The 14,212-nt window shown below is 40.5% G+C and overlaps 1 protein-coding gene and 1 long non-coding RNA gene across 7 annotated transcripts in view; one reads left to right on the top strand and one right to left on the bottom strand.

Moving 5' to 3' along the window:
• Positions 1-14,212, top strand: part of VEZT (vezatin, adherens junctions transmembrane protein) — an 86,897-nt gene that overhangs the window by 926 nt on the left and 71,759 nt on the right. The window contains exon 2 of one of the 6 annotated variants that reach the window (XM_039495692.1): positions 1,520-1,603. The exons of the other annotated variants lie outside the window; for them this stretch is intronic. The gene's annotated coding sequence lies outside the window, so the exon portion shown is untranslated. The remainder of the gene's footprint in view (positions 1-1,519; positions 1,604-14,212) is intronic. 6 annotated transcript variants of the gene reach the window in all.
• LOC120375084 lies at positions 10,896-13,356 on the bottom strand. Its single transcript, XR_005586427.1, has 3 exons — positions 13,292-13,356; positions 12,393-12,548; positions 10,896-11,026 (listed from the first exon to the last, which is right to left on the bottom strand). It is a non-coding gene; the product is annotated as an uncharacterized LOC120375084 (long non-coding RNA).

The raw sequence follows: 14,212 nt of genomic DNA, 5'->3' as shown, positions 1-14,212 counted from the left end.
GCTGAGATGGGTTTGATGGAGCAGCTCGAGCTCCATTGTGTGTGGTACTGAATTGGGAAGTGGGCAGTGGTAGTGGCCCAGTATGACCTAATGTCTGGAGTTGAGGGGCTGTAAGGCTCGCATTTGGAAAAACATTAACTCCGTGCAGTTTGGATAACAAGCACAGCACTTAGCTACTATAGTGATTGGTGTTTTAGAAATACCTAACTAGATAGATTCAGAATGCAAAATCATATGGGAGATGCCATGAATTTGCTGTTGTAGCTGAGTTCTTAGTCTGGGAAACTGCTGTAGTACAGTTGTTGGAAAAGGCTGGGAACTACTGTAGCAGATGAAAGCAGACTGAGATCCTTTAGTTACCGTATCATTTCTGCACATGGTATCACTTTTGAACTATGAAGCTGAGCAACTTATGTGTAGGACTGCTTCTGTTTGCTGTACCTTTTTTTATATTTTAATAATTTAAAATAAGTACAAAAATACTGTTTAAAATTAAACGATCAGGCTAATCTATTAACCTAGTCGTTAGCCAACAACATTTACAAAAACTAGGAAGTACGTGTAATCCACCATATTTGTAAGGTTAGTAACAATACCATCCTTAGGCTTGACTTCAGTGGGACTACACATGAATAAAACTAAGCACATGTTTATATGGAATTCAGTGGAGCACTGCTGAATTGCAGGATCAGGGACTCATCCTCTGTATCTAATAAATCCTATTTATAAATCAACATAATTCTTACAAAAGTGTCCATGTAAATGCTATATCTATATAATATCTACATCAGCTCCTGAAAGCTACTCTCTCTTCTGCATTTTATAGCATTTGTGGAACTTGCATAAGGCCTCTAGAAACTTTACATTTACATAGTTGCATGTTATGTTAGTTCAGTTAAGATAGCTAGTGTGGACCTGATATATTTATAAAGTAATGGTTAAACATATGTGATGCATTTCAATAACAAAAGCAGTAGCTAACTAGTCTAGCATATGCATTTTTCTCTGTGACCCTGAGAACCCTTCAGTGCCAACTGACAATGGGTTCATTGTTCTGTAACAGCAACTTCTAATAGGTCTAAGAAACTCACCATCCCTAGCACCCTGCTTTCATGGTACTTATCTATACATTATGTAATGTTGATCTTAAAGGAAGCCAGGATCATGCTGATCATTAATATCGTTGTGAAATATATGTGTAGATACTATATAAAAAGTTATACGTGTGTGATGAAAATATGTCCCTAAAGTCTGAATCAAGGCAGGGTTGACAGACAGGTTTCTGCTAGACAAAGATGTATATTCACCTGTCTGCCTTGCTTCATATGGAAATTGAGGATTGTGAGCCAATAGAATGGGAACCACGTTTGCCTACAAGGTCAGTATGAGGATGCAACGTCAACATGAAGTCAGCAGACCAGAGAATAAACCTCGGTGCGGGGCTCATCCAGGCTTTGGGAACTGTCAATGAGTTTGGGGAAATACAAGGAGAAGCAAAAGGATAATTCCTTTCTTTCAGGAAGGAAGCAAAAGGACGGCACTTTTGCATTCATGAAAGAGAGATCCACCCATGTTGGTTGGAGACACTGGGAGATTGCTTTAGGTGAGAGAGACTACTTTAGACAATGTTTTAGCTTAAGTTAAGTTTAGGCTTTAGGAGGCATGTTATAGTTTTTGTTTTATATGTAACCTTTCTGTTTGCATTATTATCCTTACTCACTATCTCTTAAATCTTAGGCTTTGATAATAAGCTTCTGATTGTTTTCACTATAAATCTCTCTGTGCTGTGATGTTATATAGGAACTGATCCTCAACTGAATCAAACAAGCTAGTGTGTGCACTGCGCCTGGGGAGGATAGTAAACCTAGTATTTCTGTGAGTAACTAGTGACAGGGGTTGGATATCACAGAGGAACACTTCAAAGGGGCTTGGAGACTAAGGTGCATGTACAGTTAACCTGCAAAGCTGGCAATGCCCTGAGAAGATTCTTTAGATAGCTTACAGGCAGGTGTTGTAGGGAGCTGTTAAGCACCGTCTCACTCTCGCTAGAGGCAGGTAGGTAACAACATGACTCCCAATCCTGGGCTCCTTGAGAAAATGTCACAAGGTCACACCTGTACTCGCAGTGTATAGAGAACAGTTTATATGTCATTTTTTAAAAAAGAAAATGAATTATTAAATCCCTATGGCTATCACTTTCTAGAAAGTGGAACCAACCCACTATATAAGGAAGTCTTATTAGGCTATGGAGATACTAAATATTAGATCATTTAGTAGTTCATTGTTTCTTTCATGACTTTAATAGATAACAGTTTAGATGCTACTTGTTACTGGTTATAGAAAAGTACAATCAGTTTTATAGGGTTTCTTTCTTACAGTAATTTCAATTTGTCAATTTACTGATAAGAGGGAATGTCCTCTCATGGATCATTAACTGGTTAAAATGTAGGAAACAGAGAGTAGGAGTAAATGGTCAATTTTCACAATGGAAAGAGGTAAATACTTATGTTGTTCAAAATATTTATAAATGATCTGGAAAAGAGGGTGAACAGTGATGTGGCAAAATTTGTAGATGATACAAAATTACTTAAGATAGTTAAGTCCAAAACTGACCGCAGAAAGTTACAAAGGGCTCTCACAAAAGTCGGTGACTGGGAAACAAAATGGCAGATGAAACTGTCTGTTGATAAGTGCAACATAATGTACATTGGAAAAAATAATCCCAACTATATACACAAATGATGGGTTCTAAGTTAGTTTTACCACTCAAGAAAGAGATCTTGGAATCATCGGGGGATAATTCTCTGAAAACATCTGTTCAATGTGACGTGGCATCCAAAAAGCTTGCAGTGTCAGGAACCATTAGGAAAGGGATAGACAGGAAATATCATAAAGCCACTATATAAATCCATGGTGTGCCTGCACCTTAAATGTTGTGTGTGGTTCTGGTTGCCCCATCTCAGAAAAGATATATTAGAATTGGAAAGGACACTGAGAAGGGCAACAAAAATGATTAGAGATATGGAACAGTTTCCATATGAGGAGAGATTAAAAAGGCTGGGACTGTTCAGTTTAGAAAAGAGATGATTAAAGAGGGATACGATAAAGATAGGGAGAAAGTGAATAGGGAATTATTTACCCCTTCACATAACACAAGAATTACGGGTCACCTGATGAAATTAATAGATAGATAGTAGGTTTAAAACAAACATAAGGAAGTAATTCTTCACACAAAGCACAGGCAACCTGTGGAACTCATTGGCTGGGGATGTTGTGAAGGCCAAAAGTATAACTGTTAATAAGAGAATTAGATAAGTTCTTGGAGGATAGGTCCATCAATGGCTATTCGCCAAGATGGTTAGGGATGCAATCCCATGTTCCAGGAGCTGGGCCCGGCTGACAGGGATGGATCACTCAAAATTGCCCTGTTGTGTTCATTCCTTTGGAAGCATCTGGTACTGGCCACTGTCGTCCCCCCGCCCCGCCCCCTTTGCCACCTAGGATCTGCAAGACCATGCCAGTGGGAGCCTCCCACCCCGAGGTAAGTGCCCCTCACACACACCGCTTAATACCTTGCCCATAGCCCTGAGCCCCTTCCCACACCAAAACTGCTGCCGCTGCTAGCCCAGGGGCAGCCCTGAGCCAGCACCAGCTGCTGCAGAAGTCATGGAGCTCACGGAAAGTCATGGAATCCATGACTTCTGTGACCTCCATGACAGAATCGCAGCCTTAGTTCTAAGTGTGTCCTATTTCTTGTTATAATGCATGTGTACAGGTTTGTTTACATTGAGATACACATTAAAGCACATACACAATAATTTGCCATTCTAAATCTCACTTTACAGGATCAATTCAGTAAGGGTCTTTTTTTCAGAAGAATTTATCACCCAGCACCTCCCAAATCTGGCTGCAAAGAAATACAGAAACTAAGATCCATGTTACCACATTACACCAATTTGGGTCTGGTTTTTGTTGGTTTTAGGGTGGTTTTTTTTTTTTTTTTTTTTTTAGATTCTCTCAGACCATTTAGGCACAAAGTTTAAAATGTTGTGGATTCTTTTTGTGAAGTTGTACAAACTCTATTTTTTGTAATTGCTGAAAACGTTTTTATTTAAATGACCAGAAAGTAAACGGAAATGGCTCCTTAACTTACTTGTTCGTGCTGTGTAATATGCAGTAAGTAAATAAATGTTAAAGGATGGGGAAAAAAAACAATTTTAAAATTATCAGTTTGAAGTTTCTTTATGAAGTGTAGCAGAATATTGATTACTTGCAGTTGTACTACAGCATTGTTTTTCTTTATAAACAAATCTTGATTTCTCCCAGTCTATCATCTCTAACTTTTTCCTTCAGGAAGTTCAATGACAAGGTGGTGTTAACTTGTAGTTTTGATTTGTCTCAAAAATAATATCACAGCACTAGGGGGAGGGATAGCTCAGTGGTTTGAGCATTGGCCTGTTAAACCCAGGGTTGTTTAACATCCGAAGAAGTGGGTATTCACCCACAAAAGCTCATGCTGCAAAACGTCTGTTAGTCTATAAGGTGCCACAGGATTCTTTGCTGCTTCTACAGAACCAGACTAACACGGCTACCCCTCTGATACTTGAATCCTTGAGGGGGCCACTTAGGGATCTGGGGCAAAAATTGGTCCTGCTAGTGAAGGCAGGGAGCTGGACTCGATGATCTTTCAAGGTCCCTTCCAGTTCTAGGAGATTGGTATATATCTCACTCAAGTTTTAAAAATAATACTTTATATCCTTATCATAAAAATAAATTATGTAGAATATGATGGTACCCCAGAAGGCACCCAATAGTTATGTCATTTTACAGGATTTCCACATGCAGCTAATTGGGTTCATTATTCTTTGCCAATTAGTCATTGAATCTGCTGATTTTTCATGATTTCAGTAACTGCTTAATGTTTTAGTATGAGTGACGGCAACTGCTCTGTTTAAGGTTACATTGTATTTCTATTCTAGCATACATTTCATAACTTTGAGAAGTTCAGCTTTCAGAAATTTTTGATACGTGATCTCTGAAGGTAAATTTTTAGGAACATCTGAGTGGACAAATACTTATCCTGTTTTTTGTTGGGTTTTTTTAAGTGCAATTTTTCTTTGAACAACTCTAAAGCTTAAAAAAGCTGTGGGTTAAAAGTTGGAATTTTGAATGGATGTAGCACTCACTGAGAAGAAGTGCCTTTGGTTCTGAAGAAAACTGGTTTTGATATGAGTGAGTTAGGAGCCTTTGAACATTTTGCAATATGCATAGCTAAGAATTATTCACTGTATGTACACGTGTGGCTGATTGTGGCACTCTGTACCTCAAAGCAGCACCCCAGAACCTCCATATTCACCACTGTCATAATAATGATATTTATCTTACAAAGTATACCTGTTGAAGTATCATTTTAAAGGTCTTGATCTGTTGAACATTAATATCCTGTTGGATTATATGTGCTATGTGTGTGTTATTGAAATATGGTGTGAGGTTGGGAACACCCAGAACCAGCCTTTCAGGTACAACAATGGAATAGCCAGACACACTGATGGCCCATTAAAGGGAATCCACTCCTGACGGCCATCCCAGAAAACTTCTCAGAGAGAATACATAGACAATGGAGACTGCTTGACTAGTGGGGACTGCCTGATCCCCACATCAAAAGATCTTTCCAGCAAGCTGGAAGAAACTATAAAAGAGGGGAAGTGACATCATGACTTGGCCTCACTACCCCCACAACGCAACACCTGGAGAATAACATGTCTCAACACGTCTGGAGGACAAAGTCTTTGAACTGGGGAGGGTGGTCCCAGTCTGTAAAGGAGTCTCAGCCTTTACATTGAGGAACTATACCATCTGTGAGGATGAGATACTGATTAGTTTGTAGAACTCAGAGTATAAATTTGTTTATTTCTTAGGTAACCAACTTTGATTTCTGTGCTTGCTACTTGTAATGACTTTAAAATCTATCTTTCTGTAGTAAATACATCTGTTTTATATTTTACCAAAAACAATGTGTTTTGGTTGAAGTGCTTGGGAAATTTCAGCTCAGTTTACCAAGGCTAATGTGTGTCCTCTCCACATTGAGGAAGGAGCGGACTAGGTAATGAACTTACACTGGTCAGGCTTCTGACCAGGACAAGATGGTACAGTTCTGGGGTGCAAGGCTGGGGAGATGGAGGAAATTGACTGGAGCCTCTCTATTGTTGGTTCATGAGTAGGTGTCAAAGCATTCATGTTACCCAGCTGAGTGTGCCCCTGCCTGTGGATGTCTAAGTGCAGTACCTGCCAGAAGTTTGTAGCTTGTTACAGCATCACAGTGTGAGTGGAATACCCCAGGTTGGTGGGACAGAGGGCTCAGCGATCCCACAGTCCAGGTTTCACCCTAGGTACTCCATCACACTGATTTGGTTATATAGTGAAATATATTGCTGTGAATTAATAGGGATACCTGGGGCTGAAGTCAGGATTCTTACACATTTTATAAAGTGTAGAAGGCTTCTGCTCTTTGTAAGGTCTGGAGGGAGTCCTCTGTTCTGTTGCACCTTAGGAGTTCTGCATCGCCTCAGGTTTTGACGAAAGGGACACTATCTTGTTGTCCATGTAAGATATTAGGGAAAGGATATTTTAGTGATGTCTTTCTTATCTAACTGTGACATACCCAGAGTACAATCCAGACTAATGAGTCACTGTGTCACCCCCATCCTCTAACCTCGGGTGCCCTTTACAAAGCTTTGCTGTTGTGGCCTCCAGTCTGAATGGCTCACAAACAGCCTCCAGCATGGAAGTCACTCCCAGCTATTTCTTTGTATGTGCTGCAGCTAGCCAGCCACACCTTGGCTCTTACCAGCATTAGTTATATTGCAGGATGACCCCTACACATCCCTTCTAGATTCCCCGCCACCCCAGAAATGTAAGTCCTGTACTGCCCAGCATCTTCAAGAACAATGCACGCTTACATAAAGTCTGTCATTTTATTAATAGAAATGATATTCACACATCTTTTTTCCCTAAATGGAATTTCCCAGACACTTCGCTTCAAACACACTGGATTAGATAAAACAGTAAAACAAGTTTATTAGCTACAAAGAGAGAGATTGAGTAAAAGTAATGAGGCATAAAAGTCAGAAATGGTTACAGGAAATATAAAGATAAAACCACTGGTGCCTAACTTAGCAAAAAAAACAGGAGTACTTGTGGCACCTTAAAGACTAACAAATTTATTTAAGCATGAGCTTTCGTGAGCTACAGCTCACTTCTTCGGATGCATAGAATGGAACACACAGACAGGGGATATTTATACATACAGAGAACATGAAAAGGTGGAAGTATGCATACCAACAGGCAGAGTCTAGACTTTTGGTATGTAGACTTCCACCTTTTCATGTTCTCTGTATGTATAAACCTGTCTGTGTGTTCCATTCTATGCATCCGAAGAAGTGAGCTGTAGCTCACGAAAGCTCATGCTTAAATAAATTTGTTAGTCTTTAAGGTGCCACAAGTACTCCTGTTCTTTTTGCGGATACAGACTAACACGGCTGCTACTCTGTAACTTAGCAAAGTATGTTAAATTCAAAGCAAGGTATTCTCACATGCTTTCCGCAGTCTTGACCAAACTTTTTAGGTCAGAACAACTTCTCCAGTTCACTGGCTGCTTCCTTTGTCCCTTATGGTGCAGTGAATTGATGGACAGAGAGAGAGGAGAGGTCCTTGGAGTGTTTGTCCCTCGTCAGTCTGCCCTTGGAAAATATTTCCTGCTGAGATTCTGGAGACAGAGTCTATAGGACAGGATGTTTTCTGCTGCTTTTCCTAACCTGTCGGAGTTTCTTCTGTTTCCTTTCTGCTTGACGACTCTGTTTACTGCTTACATGCAAATTAAGCAGAGCACACATTCCTTTGTTTTGAGACAGACCTGTTTGCCAACCTCAGTGTGGAAGGTGTGTTAAGTTCGCCATACAGTGAAATTTTATAACTTCACATACAGTGTTGCTACACATTTTATCAGGACAATATTGACCAGCAAATTATGAGTTTTCAGTTTCCTTACAAGGCATATTTTGTACAAAGAATAAAACAGTGTGTAGGGTGTGGGCATGGGAGTACATTCTGCCACATAGCTATTTTAGAATTATACTATCATCACCATAGTATCTGAGCACCTTCCATGTGTAATCAGTAGCAATAGTGAAGTCCCTAGTGAATAACCAAGTAGTTCCAGATGATGGTCTAGCCAAATAATTCTGGATTTGAAAGACAGAACAATTTAAAACTATGGACTTAGTAGGCATATGTTTGAAGCTCTCCTCAAGTTGTTGAAAGAGAGAGAGAACTTTCCCCCTTCTCCCTTCCCTATTATTCCTGGCTGTGGTGAGGGATGAAGATCCCTGTTACTTTGCCTTTCCCCCTGCTTTTGGTTTTCCCATTCTCTCCCCTCAATAATTTCAGTACCTGATCATTGACTTCCCAAGCAGCCATCTGAAATTGATGTGATTCTTGACATTTTCACTGCTGGCAGTGGGGTTCTGTATATATCAGTAGTGAAACTGATCAGTCTTGTTAATTTCACTGTCTTTCTGATTAGGAAAGCTATGAAGAGTTGCAGATAGTTGGAGCTACCTGTCTGCAGACTCAGAAAGATTATATTGTGTTGGTTTATCTTTGGTTCACTTTTGGGAGATTATTCTTGCAGCCATAAAGTCTAGAAACTTAATTTTTAAATGAAAGTTTAAGTTCTGAGATTAGTAGAAGCCCTCTCTCTTGCCAGGGCAAACTTTCCCACTCCCAAGGAATGGATTTTTAAAGCCCTGCCTACATTTCATCAGGTTATACTGAGATATCCCTTTATTGCTTATTTTTTTGTACAGCAGCATATTAAAAATGCATTGCCTTGTATCATCTTTGTGAAACTGTAATATTAGAGCTGTGTAATATATAGTGGTAGAGATCTTGACTCACAAAAGATCTCACAAAAATAAGTGATTGGGCAACAAAATGGCAAATGAAATTTAATGTGGATAAATGTAAAGTAATGCACATTGGAAAAAATAACCTCAACTATACATACAATATGATGGGGGCTAATTTAGCTACAACTAATCAGGAAAGAGGTCTTGGAGGCATCGTGGATAGTTCTCTGAAGACATCCATGCAGTGTGCAGTGGCCATCAAAAAAGCAAACAGGATATTAGGAATCATTCAAAAAGGGATAGAGAAGAAGACGGAGAATATCTTATTGCCCTTATATAAATCCATGGTACACCCACATCTTGAATACTGCGTATAGATCTGGTCTCCTCATCTCAAAAAAGATATACTGGCATTAGAAAAGGTTCAGAGAAGGGCAACTAAAATGATTAGGGGTTTGAAGGGGTCCCATATGAGGAAAGATTAAAGAAGCTAGGACTTTTGAGCTTGGAAAAGAGGAGACTAAGGGGGGATATGGTAGAGGTATATAAAATCATGAATTGTGTGGAGAAAGTGGATAAGGGAAAGTTATTTACTTGTTCCCATAATATAAGAACTAGAGGCCACCAAATGAAATTAATGGCCAGCAGGTTTAAAACAAATAAAAGGAAGTTCTTCACACAGCGCACAGTCAACCTGTGGAACTCCTTGCCTGAGGAGGTTGTGAAAGCTAGGACTATAACAGGGTTTAAAAGAGAATTAGATACATTCATGGAGGTTAAGTCCACTAATGGCTATTAGCCAGGATGGGTAAGGAATGGCGTCCCTAGCCTCTGTTTGTCAGACGGTGGAGATGGATGGCAGGCGAGAGATCACTTATCATTACCTGTTAGGTTCACTCCCTCTGGGGCACCTGGCATTGGCCACTGTCGGCAGACAGGATACTGGGCTGGATGGACCTTTGGTCTGACCCAGTACGGCCGTTCTTATGTTCTTATGACTGATAGTTATCCAAAGATACTAGTACTATAGCAAGAAAAGTGACCAGAATAATTTAGATGCAGGTAAACATGAAGTGGTCTTCAACAGTTCGTCTATAACCGGTTCAAAAAAGAACCAGATAAGCTCATGGAGGATAGGTCCATCAATGACCATTAGCCAGGATGGTCAGGGATAGTGTCCCTACCCTTTCTTTGCCAGAAGCTGGGAATGGGTGACGGGGGATGGATCACTTGATGATTATCTCTTCTGTTAATTCCCCTGGCATTGGCCACTGTCGGGCAGACAGGATACTGGGCTGGATGGACCTTTGGTCTGACCAATGCGGCCGTTCTGGCACCTGGCATTGGCCACTGTCGGCAGACAGACTGGCTGGCTGATGGACCTTTCTCTGACCCAGTACGGCCGTTCTTATGTTCTTATGACTGATAGTTATCCAAAGATACTAGTACTATAGCAAGAAAAGTGACCAGAATAATTTAGATGCAGGTAAACATGAAGTGGTCTTCAACAGTTCGTCTATAACCGGTTCAAAAAAGAACCAGATAAGCTCATGGAGGATAGGTCCATCAATGACCATTAGCCAGGATGGTCAGGGATAGTGTCCCTACCCTTTCTTTGCCAGAAGCTGGGAATGGGTGACGGGGGATGGATCACTTGATGATTATCTCTTCTGTTAATTCCCTCAGGAGCACCTGGCATTGGCCACTGTGGGAAGACAGGATACTGGGCTAGATGGACCTTTGTTCTGATCCAGTATGGCCATTCTTATGTTCTAACAGTTGTGGTATATCACTCTTCCCAGTTCCTTAGTATACTTCTCTATGCTCAGCAGTTTTATGTAGCTTCTTCATAGTTCAAATCCATTTCCATTGTCTTTCTACTGGCTCTCAAAGAGTTTCTTGATTAAGCACTTTGCTCTTTGCTTTGAAATCTAGCATTTTTTCTCTTCAAACTTACTCAACCCCTCCTCTTTAAAGTAATATTGTTTATTTGTATATTGCTTTGTCAGTCTAGTAGTACATCAGTAAAATGGAAGGAAGTACAATGTGGCAGGCTTCCCAATTTTGTGCAGTTCCTGTAGAGTAGAGAATTATCTCTTCTTTCTTTGAGTAAAGCATCCCTAAATGGGCATAAAAGGGTCATTAGCTCCAAGCAACATCAAGCTTTCCTTACTGCAAGCAGTCTTCCTTCTCCTCTCCCCCCGAATCTGTTGTAATTTATTCATGAGGCTTGTACTGTTGCTGGAAACATTAGCATTCACATAGACTCATAGATATTTTCTTTAATGTTGTTATTCATTGGATACTTCAGTACTAATGGAAGTAGTATGCCCATTCCTTGATTAAAAACTACAGCACTATCATGACGACATTGTCATAGTAAAATCTGAACTCTGTAAAATCTAGATCTAGTGGATGTCTGTTCAGAGGTATGACTTTAAGGGTATGTCTACACTATGGGATTATTCCGATTTTACAGAAACCGTTTTTTTAAAACAGATTGTATAAAGTTGAGTGCACGCGGTCACACTAAGCACATTAATTCGGTGGTGTGCGTCCATGTTCCGAGGCTAACGTCGATTTCCACCACTCAATCCTTCCTCTGTGAAAGCAACGGCAGACAATCATTTCGCGCCCTTTTTCCCTGGATTGCCCTGGCAGACGCCATAGCATGGCAACCATGGAGCCTGTTTTGCCTTTTGTCACTGTCACCGTATGTGTACTGGATGCTGCTGACAGAGGCGGTACTGCACTGCTACACAGCAGCATTCATTTGCCTTGGCAAGGTAGCAGAGACGATTACCATCCCTATTGCACCGTCTGCCATTGTAAATTGTAGAATTCTGTAGAATTGGGAGGAAATTCTCTGTCCTCTTGCAGGAGTTGAAGAAGCCCATCATGAGAAATGAGTCCTTGTGACAGGGCATACAAATCCCGCACCAGTAAGAAATTAGTTAAGCAGTTGCCCAGGGTCCAGGCACCCCCACCACTCCTGCAATGCATGCAGAGCTTAGGGAGGAACTCAAAAGGAGGGCAGGCCAGCTCAATTGAGGTGGGCAGTGGAAGGAAACAGACCTGTGCTCTGAGTTCTTGGGAAGGAGCACTACAGGAGCTCTTGTTAACTGAGGCCTGGCAATAGTGACTTGACCAAGCCTGCAAAGGAGGGGCTGATGATTATTTCTGAAGGTCAGAAACTTTGTTGTTTGTTCAGTTCTTTAATTTACCCTGTGGGAAAACGGGGATTCTGGTAGGAAGTGATCCAGGGAGGCAGTTGCATAGCACCCCAAGGTGCAGGACCTAGCTGCCAACCCAATGGAGATAGTGGGCCCAGGTTCCCCTAATAATCCCTAAAGAGCTGACAACGATAGGAGTCTATCCTCAGCAGGCAACCAAGCTGGAGTAGGCTCTGGAACACAAGGGTCCAGACCTGAAGTCACTGACCTTAGGAGAAGGCCCCAAAGCTCTTTCAGGCATCCAAAGACTTACTTTCTTTGGTGGATTGGAATGTGTGGCCTGTCCGGATGGCTGAGTCACTGCAGGTCAAGCTCATGGCTGTCAACAGGAGTTCCAGGAAAGAAGAGGACTCGCCATGCCCTGCCTAACCACTGAGTAGCGCCGGTGGTAAATGACCCTCTTCATAGTCTTGAAAACAATGGATAAAAGAATATGCCATACCACAGAATGTATAGAATATCCAAAACCACATTTAATTCAAGCAAAGCCTGTAAATCATGATATAAACTGCCATCAGTTTTCTTTTCCTGTAGAAATATTGGGCCTGTTCTCTAGTCTGAAAGATTTGAGTCTATTCCACCTCTTTTGCAGCTCTCAAGAAATCAAAAAATATTTATACCTTGAGTAGCTAGACAAATATGCCAAATATCATAGGTTCAAGAAGAACACCATGATGGCTACACTTTCAGGCATCCAGCCAGGAGACTACATAGTGCTGATTGACATGGTGGAAGCGCAGCTCAGACATTTTGATATTAGTTTGTCACAGAAAGCTTATTGGATCCTTGTGAAATTCAGAAAAATCCTAGTGGAAGGCTGTACCTTTTCCTGGCATAATGGAGCAAGTTTTAATTCTCCCCCTTTGAAAATATACGTTTCCTACATAGATAAAATAGCCATGCACATGTGCAGCACAGCTTTCCTTTGGTTAAAATGTTGATTAAACTGCAACCTGTGGTCAAAGTGAATTTTCCAAACCTCATCACTTGTTCAGTCAAAACCAGTTTTTACCAACACAGTCAGACAATTCCTAGAATGGGTTTTTTTTGTTTGTTTGTTTTTTGAAAAAAAAGTCAAGATTTTTATTACTGTGGGGGGTCTACACTACCCGCCTCGCATTCAAAAACACCTGAAATCTCTTTGGCTCAAACCTTCAAAAGAGTTCTCTTTTTGACAGAAACTAAATGTAGAAATCTTCAGCCAGAAGAAGTCTCAGAAGGTTATAAGGGACGGAAATTTTAACAATAGCAGTTGAGAGCACACTAACTATGATGTCATAGAAACGTAGAACTGGAAGGGACCTCAGTAGGTCACTTTATTATGACACCATATACTAGATAGGATAAGTAATATTTCCTGCTGTCTTCCCATGTTATAAACGCATTGCAGGATTCCATACACAAAATAAAGCCAACTTAAAATTTACACTTCTGTCAAAAATGTTTTACCTACTATTCTCACAAGCATCGTCTAAGAGTACTCTAATTGAAAGAAGGAGAAAATGATTTTTCTCCCATTTTGTGTACTTCATGCATTTGACAGCATTTTGGGTGCATTCAGTTTGAGTGGTTTCTCTCCTTCTAGTCAGTCATTTCCCCCTGTTTGTGTGGACCTTTTACACAACAACAGGGAGAGAAAATACAGTAAATACAAGTGTTAAATATTAGAAAATGTGATTGTAATACCATAGAAATTGGCAGGAGGATTCAGAGGCATGTTCAGTACTTGAAACTATTTTAACTCATGGTCTGAAATTGACTAGCTATTAAGCTGACTGTCTTACAAGTAGACTCTCAAAGGGAAAAGAGATGGGGAAAAATGTTAGAGGTACATATAAAAATCTGAAATGTATTAGGTATTATTCCTTGTCTCTTTCCCTCTCGGAAAAAGTCAACAGTAATGTAACCTGACCTCTTTCACTCAAGATTGCTTATACAATCAAACTACACGCTGCAATCCACTGGGACACCTGGCCCTCTGGGACTGCAAAGGTTAGCAGTTTGTAGGATTCTTGCTTGTTCCTAAGTTAGACATTTTGGCATATAGTTATGTAGTTTTTCTGTGCTTATAGT

The sequence above is a fragment of the Mauremys reevesii genome, linkage group 1 (assembly GCF_016161935.1).
Source record: "Mauremys reevesii isolate NIE-2019 linkage group 1, ASM1616193v1, whole genome shotgun sequence".
NCBI classification, from domain to species: domain Eukaryota; kingdom Metazoa; phylum Chordata; order Testudines; family Geoemydidae; genus Mauremys; species Mauremys reevesii.
Note: the sequence above shows the minus strand (reverse complement) of the source record. Positions and strands in the feature narration are given on the sequence as shown.